A 6000-nucleotide genomic window follows, 5' to 3' on the forward strand; every position below is an offset into this window, starting at 1 on the left:
AAGTGGCCGCGCTGTTGGAAGGCTCGCGTCGGCCGCGTGGAACACAAGACGACAACTCAACACATTCGTCAATAACGCTGTGGCCTTTAAATATATCTAAATACATCACATCGGTGACATTTCAGGCAATGGCCTTTCCGTGTACCATGAGGAGGACCCATTAACCTCATACGTCGACTATTATATCTTTTTCACTTAAGGTCACAGTGTTCTCGACAAATGTGTTGAGGTGTTTATAAATATGTGTGTGCGGTGCTTTTGGATGGGCCCTATGCTTGTTCGGGAGTCAGAGCAAAAGAAAAGTCGCGCCAAAATTATGAAATTCTAGGTTGTTGCAACGACATCTTACCAGGTTAAAATGAACGCGGGAGGAAGCGAGGGATTTGTCAGGGAAGGGAAAAAGAGTTTTAAGTCTCGAATTAAAGAATGGAATGGAAGCAGAGCTATGGAAACCAGGGTCAGCCAAGAAGAAGGAGTGACCCCCCCCCCCCCACCACCACCTCCCCCAGAGTTCCCAATCATAACCAAAAGACGAGCAGTAACAACCCAGCCGGACGTTGAGCGCTGTAGCATCGCAATACTAAGGCGGCTCAGCGTTGGAGCAAGCGCCCCGCAGAACAGAAGGTTACGAGTTCAAGCCCCGTTTGGGCGTTCACTCGGCCCCATCAATCCCTCTGGGGGTCGAACAAAAATTCGTCCCCAATTTGCTAGACTAAGTCAACAGTTGTTTTTTTTCCGGCGGAGAGACTCGCCCTTGCCGTCGGAAGACGGCGCTTCCACCACGGGTTCGGGGCCCTAAGCATGAGTTGAGCAACGCCTCGGTGTTCACGTGGGGGCAGGAAATCTCTTTGACTTTGAAGTTCTCCTCGCAGACATTGAGTATCAAACAGTGGCGGAGGGCGGTTGGTCTGGGCCTTGGGTGCAAGGAAGGAAATGCACCCCCCCCTCTTCCCCCTGCCTCATTTGCCCCCCCCCCCCCCCCGTCTTAGTGTAACCCGGTGCTTTGGACCTTTCCGGCACGCAGGCCCCGGCGTGCAGTAGCCACCGTCTGCACGCTCGATCGCTACGCCGCTTGTATCGAAGAAATGTTTTTGTTGAAAGAAACTTAACTTGTTTTTAATGATAATAAGTTTTTTCCCCTTTTTTTCTGGCAACAAAACGGGTGTTAAGATGTTAAAACACCAAATTGAAACCTTTTTACAAGGAATCGCGTCTGCATTCATCACAATGCTTTGTGGTCAAAATGCAAACTAAAAACGTACTCTGATAACTTTGTGCCCCCCTGACACCCCCGGCACGTTGTACCGGACTTGTGTGCGTACCTCGATAAAACATTACAGATTAAATCACGAACAAAAGTTTTACTTACAACCCAACGTCGCACCTAAAGAGTTCATGTGGAAGCACGGTGATGCAGCGGAGGACGGGCGAATTGTTGGTCTGCTTCGTACATTGGTTAGCGTGCGTGAGATAACGTCCCTCAAGCACGTGGACCCCCCCCCCCCCACCCTCGAATTCCAACCCCTACATGTATAAAATTACACAACGCGGCTCTCTCACGGTCGACCTGACGCGTGACCGAAGCCGCATGCGTCGAGCACATTTCGCAGACGCTCAGTCGGGCGACCGCTGCGTGGCTGCGCGTTTTGCCTGCGTTCGCAGGCAGCGGGGATCAGCGGTTACGCGTGGGGACGCAAGCGCGTTGTCGCGTGTGTTTCGTTGCGTGGCTTTTGAAAGGCCAAAAATTTGGTGTTATTTACCGTGTCCCTGCTTAGCGTGGGATGGGAGTCAAGGTCTCTCCCTCTTCTCATCGTTTTTCAAGATATTTACTGACACAAACACGCCCGTGTTATCCCATTCATCGCGCTCGCCGAGATAAGGAAGGTCATCTGATAATTACTAGGTATCAGTGACTTGAAAAATACCACGTAAATATAAATATTAGGTCAATATGGCAGAGGCACGAGAGGTCCGTGTGAGCTCATGGTCTCATGGTCGGAAATAATCAGAAGAACCGAGATTTCAATCTGTATATTTTGTTCATACCGAGTTGGCGATACTTTTATCGTGGCGATAAAATTTGAAATGCCCCTTATTAAACTAATCGGGCTTGTGGTTACCGTAGACGTAATTTTCATCGTAATAACTACAACTTGCAGCCGTGAAGCAGGAGTTGATGTTTTCATATTTAATATTTCCTCCCAAGTTTTAAGTAAAAAATGTAACGTAATGAAATATTTTTCAAATATATCTAGTGAAGAACTCTTCAATGTTCTATTGATCATAACGACGTATTTTTAAATACGTATGAGCTAAATAATATTATAAAAGTATGGGGCATTGAATCTTGCAATCAAACTAGTTTTTAAATGCGGTTATTTTTAACGAATAAATAGAAATCAGCTTTACCTATTCTTTGGGTCTTTCGGTCAAGTCACGTAGATAGGTTCAAAGAAATAACAAAAAATTACAAAAAACTACGATGTTTCGATCGCAACACAAGTGTTCGAAAGACGATGAACGTTTGTGTTGCGATCGAAGCATCGTAGTTTTTGTTATTTCTTTGAACCTATCTACGTGACTTTACTGAAAACCCCAAACAGATGAATTCCTGCAGTCACGAAAGCTTTAAGTCAAGAATCAGCTTAACAAGTATTAAATGTTGCATTCATTGAAAAGACAGATTCTAAATATGTTTGAGCCAAAATATATAACTCGTGCTCTATATTTCTTAAGCTATTTCTTTCAACTACAAAAGTCATTGAAGAGTCTGTAATACGACTTCTTTTTTTAAATCTGCATTTGCTTGTTTTTTTTATGTCTTTTCAAATATATGCTGCTCTCCCACCGACATGGATCCACGTGTTTTTCGTTGAATTTGTTTTCACTGTCAAAAGTTGAGCGACATCACCACCGACTAACCATTCACCTTCATTTCCCATATCGCTCAAATGTGAAGCGAACTTGGACATCATTGCGCCGCGATGCCTTTCGATTCTACAGGCGCTCCCATAAACATTTTGGTTACAAAGTGGAGCCACGTGATGGATTGTTTCACTTCAGCGTTTGCACAAAGTATATAGAGAATATCGTATTTACTTTAAAACAAAAAACATTCATTTTATTTTGTTTAGAGGTATTTTTTTTTTTCATTTTAAAAGCCAAAGTTTGTAGAAGTGACATTTTCGCGTGCTTTAGGGAGTGATCTTTAGGCTGGCCTGAATATATAAATGTAGCTTTACATTTTTCAAGCATTTGTATACCTTGGAAGAGAGTTGAAGGGCGGCTAGTTAATAACTCGAGAGAGTACCAATGGGGCTCTGTGTTGGGGTTATAAGGGCTTCGACTGAAGTGGCACAGTGGAAAAATTACAGTCGCCACACGCGTGCTCTTTGGTTCTTTCGGTAAAGTCATCAGGTGGAACAGCCACAGCAAAATCACTGCATTCACTATGGTGATTTGTATTCACTACAATGATTTTGCTGTGGCTGTTCCACCTGAAGACGGAAGCTTGTGTTGCCTCCGAAACGTCGTGATTAAATTTAGTTATTTCATTTATTATTTACTTATTTATTTTTGTCTACTTGACTTTACCGAAAGAACCAAAGAGTATGGATCCTTGCAGTCACGAAAACTTCAAATCTAGAATCATTCCCTTTCTCGAATGCCCCTTTCTTCTGAACGCATTAGCTCTGTCCGCCTGTCTGTCACTTTGTCCATTTGTCCGTCTGGAACATGGAGTCATGATTTACTCTCGTACAGATGATCCGATATGAACACAACTTCAGCTAAGTCATGTTGCTGTTGGAGGCCAAATTGATCAAAAGGATTTTCCAGGATTTCCAGATACAAACCAGAGCGAAAAGGGCAAATAAAAAAGACGCTTTTTTCCCCGGCAGATACCCATCAGCTTCTGTACCCATACTTATTAAATACTTCCGTAGATTAAAGCACGTTGCAAAGCATTACCTAATAAATGCATATGCACGGTCCTTCTAAGTTTTAGTTTAGTTTTTATTGTTGTTACTGCCTTATGCAAAGAAACCCATGTGAAGTATGATGCAAATAACTCTTACGTGGAAACGGCGACCGTACATGGCCAACCGCGCTAATCGGAGTCGCAGGGGATGGACAACAACCCAAACACAAAAAGCACTTCTCAAGAAATTAGTTTTCAATCTAGATGATGATTTCAAAAGTGCATTGCTCCGGTGGCTTCCTAATAGCGGACGGAAGAGCGTTCCAGACGGCCGCAGAAGCGCATGTGAACACGCGCGATGCAGTGACCGTCTTTGTTCGACGGTTTGCCAAAAGCTCCTGCGAGGCTGACCGGAGTAAATGAGACAGGAGCGAATAATCGATTACTGTACTGATGAGACCCAATGAGGATGAAACCAGTCTTAAGTTGCGTCTTTGTTTCACTGCTGCCTATCGGGATGATCAACTGTTCTCAACTCATCGAGTCGGTGGTTCTAAACGACTAAATATTCACAACGATCAGTTCTTTTTTGAGCTGGTGGTCTGGATAAGGCTGAGAGCTTCCGTGCATGCAATGCTGCCCATCGTTGGGCGTTGTAAAATCCAGACGACGACAGTGATAGGAGACAAAAAAGGCGTTACTCTCATTATCATTGAGTATACATCATTGAGGCATCGACATTGCATACACAACAATATAATATTGAAAAACTATCGCTATCAATAATAGTTTTGCTGATTTATAACGTATTTTTTAAAAGCTTTTAGTTACCAGTTGAGTGCAGCGGCCGGACAGTGATTCGTGCACTGCTCACCCTCTGCTACTGCGCTGAGCCAGTGGTGTAAATTCCACATTCCTATGGCGGGGGCAACGACCGCCGAGTCGGCTTTCATGTCCAACGATTGGAGATTCACAGCTGTGAATGAAGGACGACCGCCGTCGACTTCACCACCACCACCACCACCACCACGTGGTGCTTATTCTGTCGCGACCCCGGCAGGAGAAGCGGTGGGTTTGAGTCAACTGACCTACGGGGGTTTGAACTTTGCACAACGTTCGGGCTTGCAGGCCAATTGCTCCGCTGCGATCGTGGTGAACAACAACAACAACAACAAACAGCACGTAAGGGATACGACGTGAACACTTCCCGAGCTAAATAAAGATTCCGATGATTCTGAACACCGCCGCTCGCGCGCCGGAATTCCAGCCACTTGCTCGTTTCATTCCAAAGAAGGCCTCTCTCCCCAGGTGTAAGTAAGTAAACTGCACCCGCTCCATTAATCAGGACCCTTCCCGTAAATTTCCAAAAAGCATTTTCCGCCAATGTCAACAAAGCCCTCCAGCTGCAGTGGAGGGAGACGTGTTCAGCCCCTCGGTGAATCCACCACTGGATGAAGGAGGCCTTCCCACGCCGTGCGGGTCACGGCAGTTTTTGATTTTTCTTTCTCATCTGTCGCCGACCAGTGCGGGCTGGTGACGGTGACAAGCACAGAAGTACCGAAAGCGACGACGCTAGCCCATCGTTGTGTGTGTGATGGTGGTGATGGTGGTGGTGGTCACCCATCCCGGCGCTGTCCAGGTTCAGCCCTGCTCGCCTTCTGCCATGGACGGGTTGCGGAGATTGTCACCGATGCAGGGCAGAAGAAGTGGAGGGAGACCGTGGGTGAGATGGCAGCATGCGGTGGAATGAGACACGGGGAGAGGCTGTGGATGTGGCGAGAGGAGAGGCACAGAGCAGGCGGAGTGAGAAAATCCGTGCAGCCAGCCTCATGGCTAAGAAGAATGAATCTCATGGGATCGGGCGCATTCCAAAAGATTTGGTCATGAAATGTAATTATACACGTATGTGTGTTTGTTTGTATGCATGCATGCGTGTTGAACTTCTTCTGCACCGTACGTAGCCAACCGTGCTAATCGGGAGGAGCGGGTGAAGGACAACAAACTAAACACAAAAAGCTGTTCTAAAGAGATGAGTTTTAAATCTAGATTTTAAAGTGCATAGCTTCAGTGGCTTCCAAATA

The sequence above is a fragment of the Lethenteron reissneri genome, chromosome 54, assembly GCF_015708825.2.
Source record: "Lethenteron reissneri isolate LAM-NWPU_2019-01 chromosome 54, ASM1570882v1, whole genome shotgun sequence".
NCBI lineage: Eukaryota > Metazoa > Chordata > Hyperoartia > Petromyzontiformes > Petromyzontidae > Lethenteron > Lethenteron reissneri.